Raw genomic sequence first — 23931 nt, forward strand, 5'->3', positions numbered from 1 at the left:
GGATAATGGACCCTAATACTTCAAATCACAATTATTTCACACATTGGGACGACATAGCTTTTATATTTTTAGTATAGCAGATTTTCCCCATTAAAAAAATATATTTTATAATTTCCTTGAATAAAAAAATTCTCAACCTCTACACTATGTGTATAGGTGACTAAAAAAAAAACAAAAAAACCAACAAAGAAACCCGACCTATCCAAACGGGAGCATTGTCTTTCCAATCCAGTACAATAAAACTTCTTTGTCTCTCCTCATAGGCCAGAAATGTGGAAAACGCCCTTTCTCACCATCTTCCATTAAGAGAAAAGAGAATTTGTGTTACTACTTGAAAAATCAACTGCTTAATCTTCGACTGGAATACCAGTCAGTAAAATTAATGGAGAGCGGGACAATTTCACTAGGAACACCCACGGTGAGTGCTTTTGATTTATAGTTGGACGTATTAACCGTATAAATTATACCTAGAAGCAGCTCTTTACTAGATATATTTTATAACTAAATTAATATAGTGACTTCCACATGTTACATTTAAAATTTTCCTTTCTTTAAAAACTATGGCAGTCATGGTCTGAAACATGTCATCAGTCAGGGCCTTTCTTTAATAAACAATTTGGAATCTTATGGATCTTTTCCCTTAATTTTGAAGAGACCATTAAGGATAGTGTTAAGATGGTGTGACACAACTCCCTGATTTTTTATGATGATGACTATATTTGGAGTATAAATCCTTTGTGAAAAAAATACAGGCAGGTTGCTATTAAACTCCTCACGAACTGGTTGGGTGAAGACAGAGTGGTAACTAGTAAACAAACCCTCTGCCTCTTTAAATTCCACAATCAGAACATAAGGTTCTTGAGGACAGGGGCAGATCAGGGTTTTTTAAAAAAAAATTACTATTAGAGCAACAATGACCAGCACCTAGTACATATATAGGAGGCCCTTGCTTAAAATACTCTTACTTTGTCAATAAACCTTTCTTGAAAGTATGACACTATACCAGGTCCTGGGGATTCAAAATCGACAAAACAAGGACTTCTGTTTTTATGAAGCCGAAAGTTGAGTAGAGGGGTTATCTATTATCTAAGGAAATATGCATAAGAATATTTATACACTGGAAAACAGGAGAGGAAAAGGTAAGTAGTCACCTGGAAGTGATATTTGAGTTGGGTCTTGAATATGTGCATAGATATTTATAAATAAACAGCAAAACCGTTGAGGTTTATTCACACTTTTCTGGCTTCCTCCCTTGAACCGGTTTGTTTTATGAACCAAGAAACTTTGATGCTAATGAATTTCTCCATTTTATTCCAGTCACCCACAGTTTAATGGCAGACTCCTTTTTTTTGTTTTGTCATGAAAATAGCTGCATTCAGTAGTTTAAACTTTACCGGAATTAAAATGTTAGTGAAATAAGCACAGAGGTCTTCTTTGAACTTTCCATTGTTTGTAGCTTTTAAGTGGTCAATGCAGAGGAGTCATGTTAAGAAACATGAATGAGTCGGAACGCTGGTTAAAATGGATTGAAACATCATTTTATTCTGAGCTGTAAATTTCTTGATGAAAAAAATGATTTTAACTGACCTTATTTCCTATGTATATATATCAAATGACACCTGAATCATGTTAAGGCCTTAACCTTTTCCCATTTCCTGTTGTAAAACTGCCTGAATCTGACATCTTTTTAAGTGGAGTTAAAACTGTTTTCACTTATGATGTCAGAATTCAGATAATGCCCAAATTGATGCTTAGCGATCTGTGTTTTAAACAACTCATTTTCTAAGATGTCTTCTCTTATTTTAAGGAAGAATAGAATTGCATGTTTGGGTCTCTCTAGAATTAAAACTAGTCACCGATTACAATATTCCCTGTCGATTATTTGAAGCCTATAGTCTAGGTGACACAAGAGGCAAATTCATTGTAAGCCTCCAGCCAGATATTGAGTCTCAATTCAAGAGCTGGGGCAGTACAGAGTGTGGATGGTGTTTATGCTCCAACCTGTCTTACTCTCCCACTGGGTGCTCAGGGCTCCCTACGGACTCGCTTCCCCACCATCCCCTAAATGACCTTGGCTCTAAGGGATATGGTCTCCTCACTATTTTCCCAAACTATTTTCTCAAATACCTGCCATGGCTTGTGGCATATTCTTGTGTCCATTTATTAATTCTTCATTCAAACAATGATGCTGAGCCCCTATTGTGTGTCAAGTACTCTCCTAGGCTAAAGCAGTGAAAATCAGATGGATTTCTGGCTTTCAAGGAAACAGACTTAGGAAAGTAAACCAAGAAGAAACAAAGAAAATTTCAGGTTGCAATGAGTACAATGGAATAACAAGATAAAATAAAATAAAATAAAATAAAATAAGATATAGTAATGTATTGATAATAAAGAAAGGGGGCAGCAGGAGAGGGGTTTACTTTAGACCACATGGCCAGGGAAGGCTTGCCTGAGATGGTTATAAGGGAACCAGCAGGGTTCTGGGGAAGGAGAATTCTGGGTGGGGGGAATCATGGGGGCAAAAACCCTAAGGCATGTAGAGGAAAAGGAGGAAGTCCAGTGCCGCTGAAACCTGAAAAGAAAGGGACCAGTAATGCAAGGGGAGGTGAACGAGGGCCAGTTCTCATGAATAACTCTAATTTTATATATTTTAAAATAAGAGGTTTTATTATTCCTTAGTTCTGGCAAGGTCAACTGATTGGGAGAATATTACCATTGTAAAGACAGGTTGTTATACTCAAGGATGCAAGCAGAAGGAACATGGCCCGGCTTCTTGCCACGATGGACAAAAGAATGGGTGAGGCAGGGTAAACAGGTTTAAGATTGATTACTCTGAGTAATTTCAGGAGGCTCTGGGGCATAGGAGCTGTCCTTAGGTGTTTGGAATGTGACCCTGGAGCGATTGGGGCAGGTGGATAGTGTCCTGATATGTGAAAGCCTGATAAAGAAGGAGTTAGGTGTGTGGGCTCTGGATTGGTTTACATTTGAAAGGCACCCTCAGGGGTGAGTTGTTTACTATCTTTGGGAATTAGCTAACCCTGTGCGGTGGGGCAGTCCCTCTAGGAGCAGCAAGACCTCCTAATGTCAAAGCATCAGAAAATAAGAGACACGGGCTAATACATACAAAATGTATACCAGAGTACTGAAAAAGTTTATGAAACTAGCATAAGCTTGACCAAACCTCACAGGAATGAGGATGAAAAATGACAATGCAAATGTACTCACGAACATAGATGCTAAAATCATAATAACATATCATTTGTGAATTATGAAAGTTTTGTTTCTTTCATAACAGTCTTTAGGCATTTAGTTTATATTTCCTTGTACTTGCTAGAATTTCCACTGAATTGTTGATAGAAATTATAACATGCATTTGAATCTTGTTCCTGACTCCCAAGGAGAGTTTTTAACTTTCATCATAAAGGATATTTGCTATGAATTTTCTTTACAGGTTATGAAAGTCCCTTCGTATTCCTAGTTTGTTAAAGGTTTGGTTTTTTTTTTTCACATAAATGAGCATTGAAATTTATCTAATCATTTTTTCTGCATCTATTGGAAGGACCATATGATGATTTCATGTTTAATCTGTTAATGCAGTTAATTATATGAATTTTCTAATATTAATCCAACTTTGCCTTCCTAGGATAAACCCAAATTTACCATAATGTATTTTCCATTTCTATACATTATTAAATTTAGTTTGCAAATAGTTTGTTCAGGATTTTGTACCTGATAAGTGAATTTGATGTATAATTTCTTTATTTTGTAATGCCCTTGTGGATTTTGATATCATGGTTAAGCTGGACTTTTTCTGTTCTCTGAAAGGTTTTGTGTATGACGGATGTCATTTCTTCCTTACATATTTAAAAGAGATCACAGGTGCAGCCATCTGGACCTAGAATTTTCTTTGTGGAAATATTTTTATTTACAGATTCAATTTCTTAGATAAATATAGAGCTATTCATATTCTCTCTTTCTTTGTGTGTCAGCTTTGGTAAGACGTGATTGTCAAGGAATGTGTTCATTTCATATAAATTGTCAAGTTTACTGTCATAAAGTTTCTCATAATATCTTTTAACCATATTTTTAATGTCTACTTCTTGAAGGATGAGATGAATGTTCCAGATAAACCACATGCAAAGTCCTGGTGGTAAAAGAAGTACAGCATTAGGGGAAAGCAAATCTATCATATAAATCTAAACACAGCACCAAAGTGGGTATTTTGAGATATTTTTAATAATTAGGAAAGAATAACGACAAAAATCATGGTCTTTGCCTGAAAAGAATTTGTAGTCAGCTTACATTGAGACATGGCTTATATACATTCACATTTCAAGAGGGCACATATGAGACTGTATGTATGTATGTCAAGTGCTTTACAGTGGATTTCAGATTGCATACAAAAGTGCCAAAGGAAATGCCAAATAAGGGGGAAATGAGTTAATATTTTTAGGTTGTTTAGAATATGATCACCTATGTTTTATGCATGTTTAGGTCAAATATATCCTTTGTAAAATATAAGCAATGTCTGCCTCTCCTAAGAAAATTTGATTTAAACTTGTACCCAGAAGCCTGTATGTGCATGCCACTCCTTGGTGTGTTTTCTTTTGGCCAGTGGGCACCTGGATCTCTTTTTATTTTTTCAAAACATTTTTTCTTCCTCTCTGAAACACTAAGCTAATAGTTGAGTAATGTAATAAAACTCAAAACAATTTTCACCTGCATCTTTGGCATAAATCAATTAAATTAGGCACAAATATTGGTGTTTTAGAGATGAAAAAGAATTACCCAGTAGTGCTGATATGGGGGTACTGGTAATCTAATGAGTAACATACATTTCCTTTCAGCTTACTAGCTGAAATGACTTATTTTACAGAAATAAGTTAGCCTCAGTGTCCTGAGCATTGAATCTCATGTCTGGATCTTACATCTAGAATTAAAATAGAAAGTTTAACATTTTTTTAACTTATAAATTTTTTTTTTATAATCATAGAAAGCTAGGCATCACAGCCTCTAAAGTATGGCAAGGTGCAAGAGTATTTCTGAACTTTTCTTACCTTACAAAGATCGTCAGGACGGTGTCCCCCTTGCTGTTTTCTTTTTTTGTTTTTAGTTTTTTGGGGTTTTTTTGGGAAGAGCCTTGTGTTGTCAGAGATAAGCAAAGCAAAGTTGTTGATTAGAGTATGGAGAAGTTCTCTTTGGGAAGTACACTCTGTTTTATAAGTAAGGCTGGTCAGACAGAAATTAGAAGGAAGGCAAGTCATTTCTTTTTTTTTTGACTCTGCATCACTGGTCTGTGTCCTGGGTGCCATCATTAGTGGCCTTCCTTGGCCCTCAAAGTGCTGAGGGATAATAACAATGAACATGGAATAAATAATCATTCAAAGATGAAAGCAAATAAAAACAATTTAATACAAATGCTAGATGAATTTACTGCTCAGAGATCCTCACTAAAATAACTCTTAATGAATGTACTTGGGGAAAAGAAAATTGAACCCAATAGGAAGGTGTGGACTCCTAGAGAGGCCTGTAGATGGGGCTGGAAGAGGTATAGAAAGATCTTTAAGGGACGTCCCATCTGGCATTTCATCTTGATCTTTATAACAATGGCTATTGGGAGCATTTAAGCATGGAGAGACAGCTCCATTACCTGCTGAATAGTGGTTGGAAGGCAGCAAGATAGGAAGCAAAAAGATGGGTTAAGAGGATGTAGAGGATTTTCATACAGGAAGTGATGAGGACATCCACCAGGTAGTGGAAATGGGTTTTAGCACTGTGGAAACAGAAAAGAAGGACCTACAAGTATGTCAGGGTGACTGGATATGAGCCATGAAGCTATGACAGTAGTTAAGGATGACTCAAGTCTTCCCCTTAAGTTGTTGGTGGTGCCATTGACTGGGGGAAAGAAGGGTTTGTAGGAAGCAGTTTGGGTTTGAATACTGAGAGGCTTACAAGGCATTTAAGTGGAGATGGGCCTCTTCAAACCCCAATATTGTGGTGTTATTACATGTTTTAGAATTTTTTCAATCTGATGGTTTTATGATATTCTCTCTCTGTCTCTCTCTTCCTCCCCCAACCATTAAATTGTATTCCTCTGATTGCTAGTGAAGCCCAGAACTTTTCATTGGTTTATTAATCATTCTGGTTTACTCTTCTGTCAGTTGCCTGTGAGCTGTCTTTAGCAGATGTAATAGTTTGCTTATCCAACCAACATTTCCCTCCTTTCTTTCTTATTAAAAGTGTCCTGATTTGGTTGAGGTGTGAGGTGACAATGTCCCAAGAAATGAGGGCAGGTCTTCCCTAAGCTCCTACAGATAAGCAATGATTGGTCATCTGTCCCATTTCTGGCCAACAGGACCTACAGGAAAATCTCCTTTGCAGGTATTTGTGCTGTCTTTTCCAGTATTTGGCTTATAGATTTCACTCTGTTTATGGTGTCATACAAAGGTTTTTAATTTTAATGTAGCAAAAAATGTATCATTCCTTCTTTCCTTGTCATCTTTTGTCTTGGTTTAGAAGTGATTCTCTATCCTGAGGTTCTAAAACTATTCTCTATTTTTTCTTCCATAAATGTTAAGTTAAAAAAATCTTTAGATTTTAAATACATCTGGAATTTATTTTTGAATCTGGCATGAGGCAAAGATGTTTTTACGAATGTGTAGTCAGTCAGCCCAGAACATTGTTTGAATAGTTCATTCTTTCTTTCTGGTTTATATTAGCACCTCTCTCATATATGAAGTGCACATGGATATGTTGGTCTGTTGTAAATTTCCCTAATCTGTTCATTTGGTCTATTTTTCTACCACTGTTTCTTTTCTCTAATAAGTTGTAAGCTCTCTTGAACTTTTTTTTACGTAAATAATTCTTTAGTCTACAAATAATGACAATTTTATTTCTTCATTTCCAATGCTTATATCGATTATTTCTTTTTCGTGCCTTATTGTGCTGGCTAGGATTGCTGGTACAATTTTAAATAAAAGCAGTGAGAGTAGGCATTGTTTCTTGTTCCTGACTTGTTTTGGTTCTTTTAAGGGAATGTTATTAATTCTTCACCATTGTGTATGATTTATGTTGATTCCATTGATCAAGTTAAAGGGGTTCCTTCCATCCTTAACTTGTTTAGGGTATTTGTTTTGTTATCCAGAAAGGTATTGAATTTTACTTTTGTGTTTTTCTGAATATTTTGATAATCATATAGCTTTTCTCCTGTAATATGTTGTGAATTATATTTGTAGATTTTCTAATGTTAATCTAATCTGTAGTCCTGTGATAAGCCATACATGGCCATGATGTAATTATTTAATAGCCTGCTGGATTTAGGTTACCAATGTTTTATTTAGAATTCTTGCATTAATGATCATAAGATGGATTGACCTATAGCACTTTTTTCTTTTAATGTCCTTGTCCAGTTTTGGTGCCTAGGTTATACCAGCCTGATAAATTTAAGTGGGGAGCCCTCCCTGGAATCATTTGTATAAAAGAGGACAGTTTGTGGAATATACCTGCAAAATCATCTAGCTCTTCACAGTCTGTCTTTAACATTAAGAACCCTCCAGGCAAAGGGACCCACTTTATTGTTAGCTCAGTCTTCTGTCCTCAAGCTCTGGACTGGGCTACATGGAGTCCAACTCCCTCCTTTTACCTCATCTTGAGAGACTCTTGGCTTTGACCTCCATTTTCCTCACACGGGACTAATAAAATAGCAGGAATTTCAAGAAATGAAGCAACTATATTAGGGGGAGACACGAAAAGAAGTGTGTGGAAGTAAGAACTTTTAGTATCTTTTCTCTTCCCATGCTAGTGGGGAAAATTGGAGGCTCCTACCATAGTTAAGAATGTGTAGATAACATGCTGGATAAAACCTTGTCTTAATTCCTCCCTAGGTTTCTATTTTTCAGGGAATTTGGATAAATTCCAATTTGCAGGCCCTTTGGACAAAAACTAAGTCACATGTTTATTTTTTAGCTTAAAAAAATACGTGTCTGATTTTGAGCCCTTCAAGGACATTTTTCTTCTTTGAATCCACCCCTGAGCACAACGCCTGGTGTATCACAGGTGCTCAGTAAGGAACTGTCTGTTTGAAGATGTTTGTTCTTCTACAAATAACTTATAAAATCAGTGTCAAAATCAGGCCAGACAACGACTATTATATCTTCAGGGAAGGAAGCTCATTTTATTTCTGCTTGAAACTAAAAGCCCTCAAACCAATAAAATGATGGAAAATGGAAGTTTTTTAGGACATCATTAATTCCTACTATTTGATCACTTACATGGGTATGTTGATTTCCAATATTAAAATGGTCTTTTAAAAAAATATTTTGCTTGCATTCACTGCCTGCATTTCTTATCTTGGCCTTTTGGTGTCATTCTTAGATTAATCTGAAAAACATATTAAGTAAGGGTGAAATTATTTCCCTAGCTTTGGATCTTTTTGGTCTCTGATTTGAACTGAAGGTTATCATACTTATAGTGCAGTTTACTAATATAACCTTTTCAATGTTATCTTAATGGTATGTTTTATAACTGACACACAACTGTAGAAGTTTAAGTACAATACAGAGAACCAGTAATAGTAAAGTAAGTTTAAGTACAATACAGAGAACCAGTAATAGTAAAGTAAGCCTTTATTTTTATGGCTAGTCTAGAAAGAGCTTTTTCTGAAATTACTATACTGAAGTTACTAAAGTTAGCTACATATGTTACTAAAATATGTATGCTACATATATAATTCTAACATGATTCTAATGTTTATCATTACATAATAATGTAACAATATGATGTTACATTATAATTTATATATGTAATATACAATATATACGTATTTAGTTAAAGCAAACCAGGGTTCTTAAGCTATGACAAGTCCTGATTCATTCTCAGTGATCTGTAAAATAAAGCTTACTGTTCTCCATGGAGCTGCAGAGAGCTGATGAACTTGGCAACAGTTCCTCTTTCTCTTCTGTACATGGGGATACTCATACCCTTTTATCCACCTGTGAGTGAATATGAAAACCCTTTGGACTTCAAACTTATTGCTAATCCCAGTGTTAGCCACATGCTTTTCCTTCCCTCCCAACCTGCAAATGCCTCAGTAACTTTTCTTCTTTTCACCATTAATTGTACTTTTTTTCTCCATTGTCATTTTAATGCATATGCTTAAGGAGATTGACTTTTGTATGGTGTAACAAATAAGTGAACTAACCAACAAAATATACATTGACCCACAGTTCCACAAGCAAGAAACAAAAGTGGTGAATTCATTGTGTTTGACTGTTACACTTGGAATTCCCAATATTCTGTCTTTTAAGTCTCAGAGGAAGGAGCTGTACTTGTCTCCTGGATCTTTGAACAACTTCACTATTTGAGAGAATGAGTGTACTAACTCTGTAGCCTCTAGTATATCTGCCAGCAGCTAAGAGCTTTGGGTGGCTCAACCTTCAAGTTTGGTGACCAGAGAAACCCTGGAGATCTATTTCTCAAAATATTCAACTTTCATTAGGATCCTGTCTGAACAATATAGCAAAATAAATTTTTTAAAATACATTTTGTCAGAAAATGATTATTCTAATTTAGACCAAATTCAAATTTAGACCAAATTCAAATTCAGTCCTGCAGTTGGTCATGTTCTATGGTGTGAGATCAGTGGGGTCTGAGAGCTCCACCATACTTTCAAGCTAGCATGTTGGCCTAACACAGTTTCATGGATGCTGGCAGAAGGTATGAGACCCCTACATCAGAGACAAATGACTTCATTATATATGGCGCAGCAAGCAGTGTGAGCATCACTGTGTTGGTTCTCCTTGTCCCCTTATACCATGGGTATAGTGCAGATGGGCCTAGATTTTGTTTATGCAATCAGTGGGTTGAAACCTTGTACTTAAGGAACCCAAATCTTACATAATGAGCAGCAAGCATTCTTACCCTTTGTTCCAGAAGAAGATATTATCTCTATCTTCCAAGGCTGTTTGCTATACAAACATTCATGACAAGGTACTCCAGAACAAAGAGTGGTCAATGCCTTGTTTGCAAGATTTGTCTTTGAGAGACAGAGTAGAATGTGCTTTCAGAGCTGTCCCACCCTACAGGGGAGACAGTTGACTATTTATCCTCTAATTCCCATTTGTTATGGGCTGAGAGCTGATCCAGGGGCATTAATTCTCTACCACTTCCGGTCTTCCTTACACTGTGAGAGAGAAATCCATGGTGGAGGAGGTGAGTTGCAGGTATGGATCATGGTATGGACAGCGAGTGTCTCGGGACTCTGGTGTGACATTGATAGCATCTGTCACACTCCCCAGTTTTAGTCCTTCCTCCTCCCAATATTACTCATATATATTATTTTCCCTTTCAATCCATGCCTGAGCTGTTAGTTCTGCTAGAAACACTCATAGGCCTTAAGTGGCTGGTGGTGGTATTTTCAGTTAAGCTTTTCTCAAGTCATTCCTCTTAACCAGTCTACTACTCACTCAGCAGTGTACCTGTTAGAGAGTGGGCTGCGGAAAGGAGCAGAAGCAGAATTCAAAGAGGCCAATTTAGCTACTTATTAAATCTTTGGAAATATGGAGAGGAAAAGGTGGGAGCTAATTGCTCAAATATGTGTTTTAAAATTACTGTGTCTTTTGTTCCTGATCTCTATGACCCCAGCCTTGGAAAAGCAAGAGTTGGTCCTTAATCAAAGAGTGTGTCAAGGATTATTTTAAGAACAAATTGAGGAAATGTAAGCACAAGTCTTTCATCACCTTTTCACCACGATTAGATTTATTTGCGCTCTGTTGACGGCCCCCTTCTCTTTCAAGCTCTCCAACTGCTTTAGAATCAAGGGTGAGAAATGAAACCTAGTTCCTGCTTTTAAGAAAATGAGAGAACGCACATGCCATATTGACAGGTGCGTTTCCTGGGAGCTTAAAAGTATTGAGGATTTTTAGAAAAGAGCTATATGACCCTGGCCAATGAGAAATCCACTAACTCAGAATCCGGGATAAATTTAAAATGCTGGTGAAATGCATTGATACATTAGGGCTAGAAGTAGAGGAAGGGTTTGCCAAGCAAATTAAAAGTACAAACAAGGGAAATACATAGTTTTTATAAGGCTGAAGGCCAACGAATGTTTCTAAACACTTGTAAACCCTCTTTGAAATTGAACGCTTCTGTGAAACAATGAATGTTCTAATTCCTAATGTTTCTTTAAAAATCTATTATTAAAAATTCTCTAAGACAGTATGCTCTTTCCTTTCCTTGGGGGCCCTGTCATCCTTGTTGCCATATGAGCTTGAAATTAAGCTGAATTTTGTGAAAATGTTTCTCTACTTCAGACTTTTTCAAAACTTTCCACCCAATTAGGGAAAATTAATGAGGTTTACTGTACTTTGTGTTGATATTTAGTCACTGGCAGACAGATGGGACTTTTTTCCTCCCAAGTTAGTGTTTGAAAGCAAGGAGTTGTTTTCTTAACTTTCCCAAAGATTAGGAAAACACTATTCTAGAAAGATTGTTTCTTATTATTCTAAGCATCTACCACTTTCCACCTTTCAGCTTGCTTTCTTCATACTTTCCTGAAGGGTTCCAAGTCTTGCACTCTATTGTTTATTCTCTCACAGTATGGCCTTCCTTCCATATCCATGGATCCTGCATCCATGGATTCGACCAACCACAGATCAAAAATATTACCAGAACATTCCAGAAAGTTCCCCAAAGCAAAACTTGAATTTGCTGTGTGCTGGCAACTATTTACCTACCAATTACACTGTATCTACAAGTATTGACGTAGCATTTACATTGTATTAAGTATTATAAGGAATCTAGAAATGACTTAAAGTGTACAGGAGATGTGCGTAGGTTATACGCAAATACTACACCATTTCCTATAAGGGACTTGAACATCTGTGAATTTTGGTATTCTTGGGGCTTCTGGAACCCCCATGGATACAGAGGGACAACTGTATTTATACAATCATTACAGATCATAGCAAATGATAAATGAACCTTGAGATTTCAGTACAAACTCTTGATCATCAGGATGAAGAAATAGAGATCTGTAGAGGTAAACAGAGACATCTAAGTTTTGCTGCTTTTTTCAGGCAGATCCAGAATAAGAACCCTTGAATCCCTTACCCCTAGTCTGGACCTTCTTCCCAGCGTGGTCCATTCCCTGAGAGAAAGAGGAAGGGATGGGAAGACAGAGGGAGAGGGAGAGGGTGAGAGAGAGAATGAGGGGCTGGGTAAAGGTTGTATCAGTATTTACTATTCTTGAAACTTTTCTCTAGGTCTGAAATGTTTTTTCAAAACAAAAATTTTAAAAAATATAAAAGTCTTAGTCATATTTTAAAAGTTTGACATAGTGCAAAGTCCCTGAAGGCATATTTATCAAATAAGGCAGATGTTCACTGTCAATTAAGGTTCAGAGAGGAGAAAGACTTTTCTCCTGTGATATTTTCTCTTTTTAAAAACTATTCTTAAAATCTTTATTTTGAGTCACAGATAATTATTCATGAATATTATGTGTGTGATTCTTTTCCCTTATGAAATTCTGAGCCAGCAAAATTGACATTATGCATTTCATTCTGACGAGATATTAAGAATTTTTAAATGGACTTTTCTTGAAAGATTCATGGCCTAAATGGTGCTAAATAACTAAAAATTCAATACAGTCACTAATAGATATTTTACTTAATGCTATGAAGGCTAGCATACCAAACAATTGTACACAGATTATAATTGCAATATAATCTAATTTCTGTATTCTATAAGTTTCTTTAAATTTCTATAAATGTTTCTTGATTTTAGAATGTTATGTAACACATTCTCTTAATAGTTGTATCATGATATCTTCCCCTCTCCACATTAATTTAACTATTAGTACATTCTTTTTTTAAAAAATGTATTTATTTTATTTATTTATTTTTGGCCGCGTTGGGTCTTTTTGGCCACGTGAGGGCTTTCTCTAGTTGCGGTGAGCAGTGGCTACTCTTTGTTGCGGCACGTGGGCTTCTCATTGTAGCTCCTCTTGCTGTGGAGCATGGGCTCTAGAGTGCAGTCTCAGTAGTTGTGGCACAGGGGCTTAGTTGCTCCATGGCATGTGGGATCTTCCCAGACCAGGGCTCGAACCCATGCCCCTGTATTGGCAGGCAGATTCTTAACCACTGCGCCACCAGGGAAGCCCTATTAGTACATTCTTAATAATTATTTTAACATAAAATATGCATTTTTAATGTCATAATTAATCTTTATAGCAGGTACTCTTGAAAAAATAAATATTCATTTATCCTTAAACTGGCTGATGGAATTTTAACATATAAAGCCTGTAAGGAAATTTTTTCTTCTCCTACCTATATTAAGTAAATTGTCAGATATTGAATCCAAATCCAAACAGCATGGTGTATGAGTCAGGGTTCTTCTGAGAAACAGAACCAATAAGATATATATAGATATATACAAAGACTTTTATTGGGAGAGACTGAGGCATACAATCATAGAGGGTGGGAAGTCCCACCATCTGCTGTCTGCAAGCTGGAGGCCCAGAAAGGCTAGAGGTATGGTTACAAACCCAACGGCCTGAGAACTAGGGGAACCAATGGTGTAAGTCCCAGAGACTAAAGCCCTGAGAACCAGGAAAAGAGAAGATAAATGTCTCAGCTCAAGCAGAGGGCAAATTCACCCTTCTTCTGCCTTTTGTTCTATTCAAGCCCTCAGTGGATTGTATGATGCCCACTGGAAGAGAGACATAGTGTGCTTTACTTAGGCTACTGATTGAGCTGCTAATGTCTTCTGGAAACACCCTCACAGATGCACCCAGAAATAATGGTTTGCCAGCTATTTGGGCATCCCGTAGCCCAGTCAAGGTGACACGTAAAATTAAGCATCACACGTGGCATGTTGATATCACTGATGTTGTAACACTGGTTAGATAGGATGCAAATGACTACACTCCCAGGTTTATGGATCATAGACAAGATTAGAGATGCCAGAAATGATACTGCAGTCATACAGCTATTTGGACCTCAAATGGCTGAAAAGATTTTTCTTGAATATCAAGGCCAAAGCCCAACCTTGATGCATTCTTAACAGAGATATGTAAACTTAAATTAAGCTGAGTCACACTGACCTCTTCATGGAAACTATTAGGAACCATACAAGCCATTAGAAAATACAGTGAAAAATATCACACTCGGATTGCAGCAAAATATAAATTATCTAGGAATAAACTTTTTAAGACCTGTTTAATGCTTATGGGGAAAAAAACCCTGGAAAAGCCTCATTAAGGAACATTAAAAAAATTAAGACTCATGAATAGAGGACATAGCTTGTCACTGGTTAAGGAGACTCAGTATTATTCAGTAGTCTAAAGATGTCAATCCTTTAAAAATTAAATCAAGCTTCTTCCCCCTCCCCCCCTCGCCACCCCGGCCCCAGGAACTTGAAAATTAATACTAACGTTCAACTGGAAAAATAAGTATCTAAGAATAGTCCTGAAAATTCTTTAAAAATGGGATTGGGGGAGAGTATTTGGAGGGTAAGACTATCTCCACTAAATATTGGAATTTTTTATAGCATTACCTACAATATCTATACAGGTGGAACTGGAATAAGAACAGACATGTCAATTGAACAGAATATTCCAGAAATAGCTCATAATTTATGGGGAGCACAAATACACAAAACCCTAAGTACATTAAGGCGACATTTTATCAGCAAAATAAGATAATTCAATAAATTACATGTGCTCAATTTACTACCCATTTGGTTAAAAATATCCCACTCCTAAATACCAAACAAATTTCAGATGAGCTAAAGGTTTAACCACAAAGCCATTTTATTACTAAAGAGTTTTCAATCTCTATCCCTGTCTATATCCATTCTTAGGAAGAAAAAGGAATTTATAAACATGATACAATAATCAGAGGTAAATAATGGGAAAGACCGATGAATTTACTTAAAAGTTGAAAACTTCTGCATGGAAAACATACTATAAGACAAATGGTGAGCTAGCAAAAGCATTTTCAAATATATAGGACAAAAGGTAAATGTCATTGCCATGTAAAATATTTACAAATCAATTTATAATAAAAGAGCAAGCAATCCACAGAGGAAAAGAAGTGGCAGATGCCTGGTAAACAAAAACTGTTCAACATTTCTCAATATTAGGAATCTCAAATTAAAACAAGATGCCAGTTTTTCTCATTTATCAGACAGTCAACAACAAAAGCATATTTGAAATTGCCCCGTGATGATGCTTGTATACACACTGCCTTGATGGGAATACAATGGAGGATCCTCTCTGCCGGGCAACAGTGAATATTCCTTTTGGAATTTAGGAATGTATCCTGCATCCATGTTCTCCTGGGTACATAAAGTGGTGTGTTGAAAGATGTTCATTATAGCGTTTTTAATGATAGCAAACAGTTGAAGTATCTCAAGTGTCCACAGGTGGTATTTTGTTTAAGTAAATCACGATAAATCCAGACAGTGAGGTAGGCTACAAGTCCTGGTATTGGAGAGACTGCTCAACTAATGCTGTTAAGTGGAGTCCCGCATAAGAAAACATGTACTATATGATCTCATAGGTGGAAGGGTCCAAAAACCTATTTTTGGTGATTATTTCTGGGGCCTGGAGTGGGTTGGGAGATCTGGTTTTATTTCTGTATCAGTTGGATTTCAATTGCAGATGACAGGAGTGACTCTAGTTGTGTTAAGCAGAGATTGATTTAGTAGTTATTTCTTAATAAATGCTGGAGAGGGTGTGGAGAAAAGGGAACCCTCTTGCACTGTTGGTGGGAATGTAAGTTGGTGCAGCCACTGTGGAAAACAGTTGGAGGTTCTTCAAAAAACTAATAATAGAGTTACCATATAATCCAGCAATCCACTCCTGGACATATATCCAGAGAAAAATCTAATTCGAAAAGATACATGCACCCCAATGTTCACGGCAGCACTGTTTACAATAGCCAAAACATAGAAGCTTCCTAAGTGTCCTTTGACAGATGAATGGATAAAGAAGATGTGGTATATATATATATATATATATATATATATATATATATATATACACACACACACACAGACACAATGGAATATTACTTAGGCATAAAAAGAATGAAATAATGCCATTTGCAGCAACATGGATAGACCTAGAGATTATTATACTAAGTGAAATAAGCCAGAGAAAGACAAATACCATGTGATATCACTTATATGTGGAATCTAAAATATGATAAAATGAACTTATTTACAAAATAGAAACACACTCACAGACATAGAAAACAAACAAACTTTTGTTTACCAGAAGTGAAAGGTGGGGGAGGGATAAATTAGGAGTTTGGGATGAGCAGTCACACACTACTATATATAAAATAAGTAAACAACGAGGTCCTACTGTATAGCACAGCGACCTACATTCAATACCCTGAAATAAACCATAATGGAAAAGAATATAAAAAAGAAGAAAAAGTCATATATATAAGACTGAATCTCGGTGCTTTGTGACCACCTAGAGGGGTGGGATAGGGAGGGTGGGAGGGAGACGCAAGAGGGAGGAGATATGGGGATATATGTATATGTATAGCTGATTCACTTTGTTATACAGCAGAAACTAACACACCATTGTAAAGCAATTATACTCCAATAAAGATGTTAAAAGAAAAAGACTGAATCACTTTGTTGTACACCAGAAACTAACAAAACATTGTAAATCAACTATACTTCAATTAAAAAAAAATAAAAAATTTTAAAAATTAGTTATTTCTTCTGTAACCCAGTATTTGTGTTCCTTAAAAACTTTGTGTTCTTAAAAAAAAAAACCCACAACTTCGTGTTCTTCAAAATTAATAATTACAGAATATATAGGTTCCGTGCAGATCACTCAAAACTTATGTCATTTTGCATCTAGGGCACCAGCAAAAACAATGATTTGAACCTCAGAGGGCACTTGGACAGGTGACCGAACGTGTCCGGAGTTAGCCTTGGGATGTTTAAAATGAATAAAGACGAATGAAAATGCTGGCTTTTGGGCTGAGAAAATGCAGATGGAAACTCCAAACCTGGAAGGAAGAGCAACCTATTCTGCGCAAAGCTTTGCAAGGCTGGGGGCATCTCTTCTTGGGGGAGGGAGCTGCGGGTGCAGGCAATCCTCTTTAATTTTCTTAGGGTAGAGTTGAGAAGCATTCTGTTGTGGAGCTGAAGGTTTTTCTTTTCCTGTTCCTCTTGCTCAGAAAAAACTGTGTATGAATCAAGACAATTGTCATGTTACTGTAACATCATCCCCTGACTCCCAGTCCTACATGAGCTATTTTGGAGTCTTAGGAAGAGGCCTTGTGGCAGAACAGACTGTACATGGAGTGAGGGGCTTACAGAATTGTCAGAGGGCTGGAGGAGGGGCTCTAGGGTGGTCATCTGGAAGACTCCAAGAACAAGTTGGGGCACTGGCCCTCTAGGGGAGCCACTACCTGGTACTGGAGGGGACTAAGAGACCACCAGTGGAAGTGCTGAATTAAAATATGCACTGTCAATGCATCTGAAAAATAAGGAGTTGTGTGTGAATGTGTTGTGGATATGTGATGAAGCAAAATTAACATGTGAACAACGGTAGGATCTAGATGGTGGCTATATGCGTGTTCACTCTACAATACTTTCAACTATTATGTATCCTTGAAAAGGTTCATAATTAACCAAAACAAAACAAACTAACAAAAAAAAGACATGTTTTTCTCTTTCTGACTTACTCTGTATGACAGACTCTAGGTCCCATCCACATCTCTACAAATGACCCAATTTCATTTCTTTTTATGGCTGAGTAATATTCCATTATATATGTGGAATCTAGAAAACTGGTACAGATGAACCTATCTGCAAGGCAGGAATAGAAATGCAGACATAGAGAATGGACGTGTGGACACAGGGCAGGAAGGAGAGGGTGGGATGAATTGGGAGATTAGGTTTGACATAAATACACTACCATGTATAAAATAGCTAGCTAGTGGGAACCTACTGTATAGTACAGGGAACTCAGCTCCGTGCTCTGTGATGACCTAGATGGGTGGGATGAGGGAGGGAGGTCCAGAAGGGAGGGGATATATGCATACGTATAGCTGATACACTTCACTGTACAGCAGAAACTAACACAACATTGTAAAGCAATTATACTCCAATTAAAAAACAAAAACAGGGCTTCCCTGGTGGTGCAGTGGTTGAGAGTCCGCCTGCCGAGGCAGGGGACAAGGGTTCGTGCCCCGGTCCATTTGCAGCAACATGGGGAAGCCTGCAAGTGTGCTTTTAATTTGAAGAAGCTTAGTTTGACTCCTTGATTCAAGAAAATCTGAGAATCATGGTTCTTAGCTTCCAGGTGTCTACAGTTTAGGGTTGAACAGAAGAAAATCATACTGAGTGAAGTAGGTCAGACAGAGAAAGACAAATATATGATATCCCTTGTATGTGGAATCTAAAAAATGGTACAGATGAACCTATTTACAAAACAGAAATAGAGTCACAGATGTAGAAAACAAACTTATGGTTACCAGGGGGAAAGGGAGGGAGGGATAAATTGGGAGATTGGGATTGACATATACACACTACTATGTGTAAAATAGATAACTAGGGCTTCCCTGGTGGCGCAGTGGTTGAGAGTCCGCCTGCCGATGCAGGGGACACGGGTTCATGCCCCGGTCCGGGAAGATCCCACATGCCGCGGAGCAGCTGGGCCCATGAGCCATGGCCACTGAGCCTGCGCGTCCGGAGCCTGTGCTCCACAACGGGAGAGGCCACAACAGTGAGAGGCCCGCGTACCGCAAAAAAAAAAAAAGTCTAAAATAGATAACTAATAAGGACCTACTGCATAGCACAGGGAACTCTACTCAATACCCTGTGATGACCTATATGGGAAAAGAATCTAAAAAAGAGTGGATATATGTTTATTTATACCTGATCCACTTTACTGTACACCTGAAACTAACACAACATTTAAAAAAATAATTTTTATTGGAGTATAGTTGCTTTACAATGTTGTGTTAGTTTCTACTGTACAGCAAAATGAATCAGCTATGCATATACGTATATCCCCTCTTTTTTGGATTCCCTTCCCATTTAGGTCACCACAGTGCGTTAAGTAGAGTTCCTTGTGCTGTACAGTATGTTCTCGTTAGTTGTCTATAACACAACATTTTAAATCAACTGTACTCCAATAAAAATTTAAAAAAATAAAATAAAGTATATACTTTAGGAGATATGTATCTATATGAATATATTAAGTGCTTTCTAGTAAAATAAAGATATTGCAAAGCATAAGAAAAAAAGAAGGAAAGTGGCTGTAATTGATGCTAATGTAATGGATTCTCTTTATCCACTGCAATGTCATACTGTTTTGTGTTGTTTTCTCTTTTTTCTTTTTCATGAGTTTTATAAATGAGGTATGATTTATGTACATTAAAGTGCACAGTTTGATGAGTTTTGATAAATGTATATAGTTGCATAGTTACCACACCAGTCACAATATAGAACATATCCATGACCTCAGAAAGTTCTTTTGTGCCACCCCTAGGGGCACTGCTCTGATTTCCAACCTGATAACTTAATTTTGCCTGTTCTCTCTACCCCAGAGAAATGAGGAAAAGAAAAAGTTCCGCTAAAATAATTTGTCCAAGAACAGTGATAAAAACATTATTCATAACAGCCCCAAACTGGAAACATCCTAAATGTCCATCAACAGGAAAATAAACAAACTATGGTATATTTGTGCAATGAAATACCACTCATTAATAAAAACAAATGAATTATTGCATTAATAAAAAGGAATGAACTATTGCTACACACAACATGGATGAAGCTCAAACACAAATTAAGTTTCTAATTATTAAAAGAAGTTTCAGCACATTTTAATTCTGGGACAAGTTTCACTTTTGCTTTATGCATTTCTGTAGTGGTTAAGTTATTATAATAATTACATATTAATATTAAAAATTTAAAAATAAAATGCAGTAAGCCTTGTGATTAAAGTTAGTAGCTTTTGTTGTAATATTATACAATTAAATTTTTTTTTTTAATAATTTTTTTTTTTTTTTTTTTTCGGTACACGGGCCTCTCACTGCTGTGGCCTCTCCCGTTGCGGAGCACAGGCTCCGGACGCGCAGGCTCAGCGGCCATGGCTCACGGGCCCAGCCGCTCCGCGGCATGTGGGATCTTCCTGGACTGGAGCACAAACCCGTGTCCCCTGCATCGGCAGGCGGACTCTCAACCACTGCGCGACCAGGGAAGCCCAACATTGCATTTTGATTTGACTTCATAACTCTGTCGGTTGGGGTGTGTCTGGAGCAATAGGAAACTTACTAACAGAGGTTTCGAGCATAACAACTCGTATTTACGTTACAAAAACTCTGGAAGTAGGTGGTCCCAGGGTAGGTTTGATGGCATAACAATGACTCCAAATCCTGAACTTGTTTTCTTTTTCATTCTGACACCCTTACACTGAGAGCAATGCCCCTCACCTTCCACTCATGCTCGCAAGACGCTGCCACTGCTCCAACCATTGGGTCCTCACACATCTGACAGTGTTGTGGCTGTCAGGTGTTGTGACAGGAGGAGCTGGCGCAAAAGGGCTTTCTCCTCTGCAAGTGTTATTTGTCAGGGAGGAAAGAATCTTTTCTGGAAATCCAGAAGAGATTTCTTACATCTCTTTGGTCAGAACAAGGTCAAGTGGCAACCACCAATCACTGGCTAAATCGATTGGGATTGTCACCATTCAGTTACACCAACTAAATCATCCAGAGTGACACATTGGTGCCCGAACAAAATCAGGGTCTGTAGGCTAGGAAGTGGCTGCCTGGGACATTCCCAATGTCTGTGTAGATCAATAATTATAGGTTATTTCAGTAATGCCCTGCCTCACCAATGCTTAGAGTATGGACCTGTTTTTCCTGAGGAGATGGTAGAGCAGAGGAAAAGGCAAGTTCTGGCTTAAATCACACAAGCTCTGTGTCTTTGAGCAAGTGACTACTTTCCTGAGAGTCAGTTTTCTTATCTGTAAAGTGGGAATGATAATAATCCTTGACATGTAGGAGCTGGTGAGGAACAACAGAAATGGTACATGGAAAACATTTGGCACATAGTGTCTAGCACGTGATCTGTGCTTAATAAATAGTAGGTATCGTGACTCTCAGAAAGAGGAGCTTGGGCTTAAACCACGGCTTGTATCAACAAGTCAGTTTGTACATTTCTGTAGTCATTCCCTTGAGAGACCTAGAGGATACATATCTGAAGTCCTCATGGAGCTGCTGTGAGGAGTACATGAGGTTCAGGTAAGCCCATAGTTGGTCCTCGATGAGTTCTACTTGGAGTCCAGTGGGGAATCAGGTTCATTTCCTGACAGTTACGTGAACTTGGTCACCTCTATGCTGAGATCGGGCACCCCTCCCCTCCCCTCTCTGATGAACCCGGCATGGGTCTGCCCTTATCTGCCTGTGTGCTGCTCTGTGAGTGTTTGCAGAAAATGGGTGAAGGTCTGGCCTTGCAGGTTGCGATCTGTGAAGGGCAGAGTAAACCAAGGGGATGGCAGGCAAGGGATTAATGCTGGAATCCTCCAAAGCCCCAGGATGCTTTCTTCACAAGATTTCGAACCTTAATTCTGGAATTTTGGATTCCTCCCTTTTTTATAACTTGGACTCTGACATCACTAAGCAGGCAGAGCCTTAGGAAACCGCACAAGGACTTGGACCTTTGCGATTTTCTGCTACCGTTTCATCCATCAGGAAAGGAGCTGATGACTGAATATAGTTCTGTGCATTCATCCACTGCTTCTGAGTATGCACAACGCCTTCACTGATGCTATCACACTGGAGCCTGTACAAGAGAGGTGGGTCTTGTTTCTCCCTTTCTGTAAATGAGCAAAATGCAGCCTCACAGAGGTTAAACGATTTAGCCAAAGTTATCTATTTAGTACTTCATTAGGAGTTGGAATTTGAAATCTGATCTGAGGGTCCCTAATATCCTCGGGAGACAGTAGTTTGACTATTATGAACAAGGAACATCTTTCACTTTTCTTTTCTTTTGGGTTTCTGTAAATTTTTCTCTATTATACAGAACCAAAGAATGAGAACAAACCCCACCCCCCTTACAGCATTATCCAGGCTTCCAATTTATAGGGCAAAAGATTATCCTCAAGTCGTTCCACAGAAAAACCACCATTGGTATGGCAATAGAGAACTTCCCGATGTAGGAGACTTCTGAAGCCTGAAAGTTAAAAACCAAAGGTTAATTCACACCACCTCTGTGAATCAAGTGAATATTTATTTTCACGGTTAATAAATGGCAGAGGGATTAAAACATGGCTTTTGTTATGTTTTGTTTTTTCTTCATCTAAAATCTTCTAAAGATGATCCTAGGGCAGTCTCTTGGGAACCAAGGAGAACACACACCTCCAGTTTCTCAACAGCTCACTTAGAGGAGGCTTCTGAGATTCAGGTCTAAACACGCTCCGTTCATCATCCACTGCCGGTGCTCCAGGAATGCAAACATCCTTTTTAGGTGGAGTTGGTAGATGGCCTACGATGTCTGCTGCCCTCACAAATGGCTTAGAGGGTCCTACTCAACCAGTGGTGGCCTGCCTAGAGTCATCCCCCATGACAGCCCACTTCAGTCCCTGTCTTGCTCAGACCCTGGGTCCTTACCCAGCACCTCTCATAGCATCTGCCTCTAGCCTCCTGGCCCGGCAACATCTGGGCTAAAGGCCAACTATGGTCCCCTCTTTGGACCCACGTGGGCTCTCGAATGCTGAGGGCACTCTCCCTCTAACCGTTTACTATGAGTACTTGTACATCAGTCTGGCACAGCTGAATACACACCCTGGGGGGCTAGAGGCGCGTTCTGTTCACTGTGGGTCCCCAGTGCCCTGGCTCAGGGTCTGACACCCAGCAGGCTCCCAGCACTCATCGAACAGTTGCAGGGGCCACTGTGGAGTGAGCTCTGCCTCTCACTGCATGGCTGATACCTCACTCAACAGGTGCACCCCCGGTGAGTCATTTTGGATCGCCCTCTGCCCCTTCTCTTCCCCAGGCTCTAACAAATGGAACTTGAACCAAATTCAACATGGTAGTAAGAGCTGGATTCCTGTTTTCCCCTCTTTATTGAAGACACCTGGCCAACAGGTGGTTCACACCTGGATACCTGGGAACCAGGCAGTTGCAGCCTCCCCACTGGAGGCCCCTGTCCAGGGGGGCTTTCTAGGCAGAGTCAGGGTTTACTGGAGAGTTGGGTCCTTCTCTTAGTCCACGAGGCGGTTCTGAAAAGGGACAAGAAAATGCCACGGGCAGGGCCCTGACACAGTACCTACACCCAACAGAGCGCCTGATCCTCCGGGGAAAGCAGAATCAGCCATGCTGAGTGATTGGAAATACAGACCTGATCAGTTCCACCTGTTATTTAAAGACTGAGCAGTTCCTGGAGTACACAGCACTTGCTGAGAGAAAGAGGAGATGCCCCTTAATTCTGGCACGTACAGTCCCAGGCCAGGACACATGGTGTCTGGAAGAAGCCCAGGCAGGGTTTCTGCCTGCTCCGTGGGGCAGCCCAGCTGCACAGGTGCAGCCCTCTGATGCATCGATGCCTGGACAGGACTCTGAAGCCCCCACCTAATCTCCCCGCCCCTCCTCTGCATCCCGACCCGTGCACCCTCCCACAGTCTTCTACTCCCCCCTTACCACATTGCACGGAAAATGTCTGTTTATGTGCCCATTTCCCAAAATATTAGAGCACTTGTGCCATATAGTATGTGCCAGGCATTATTTGAACCTTGTCACACATATTAGCTCATTTAATCTTCACAAGAACCCAGTGAGATAGAGATCCCTGTAGCCCCATTGAATAGTTGGGGGCAAGGGCTCCATGATTCACTCTTTTGTCCCCAGCCCAGGACCAGGTTGCGTAGAGAAGCTCTCGGGACATAGAGTTGAGTGATTG

The 23931-nt window shown here is 38.7% G+C and overlaps 1 long non-coding RNA gene across 2 annotated transcripts in view; it reads left to right on the forward strand.

Annotated features, from left to right (window-relative positions):
• LOC114890899 overlaps positions 1-17680 on the forward strand; it is a 28873-nt gene extending 11193 nt beyond the window's left edge. For both annotated transcript variants that reach the window (XR_003792381.1, XR_003792382.1), the window contains exons 3-4: positions 264-418; positions 16880-17680. This is a non-coding gene — a long non-coding RNA (uncharacterized LOC114890899). The remainder of the gene's footprint in view (positions 1-263; positions 419-16879) is intronic.
• The last annotated feature ends 6251 nt before the right edge of the window (positions 17681-23931 follow it).

Source organism: Monodon monoceros, unplaced genomic scaffold (genome assembly GCF_005190385.1).
Source record: "Monodon monoceros isolate NGI ecotype Baffin Bay Population unplaced genomic scaffold, NGI_Narwhal_1 Super_Scaffold_11, whole genome shotgun sequence".
Taxonomy (NCBI): Eukaryota; Metazoa; Chordata; class Mammalia; order Artiodactyla; family Monodontidae; genus Monodon; species Monodon monoceros.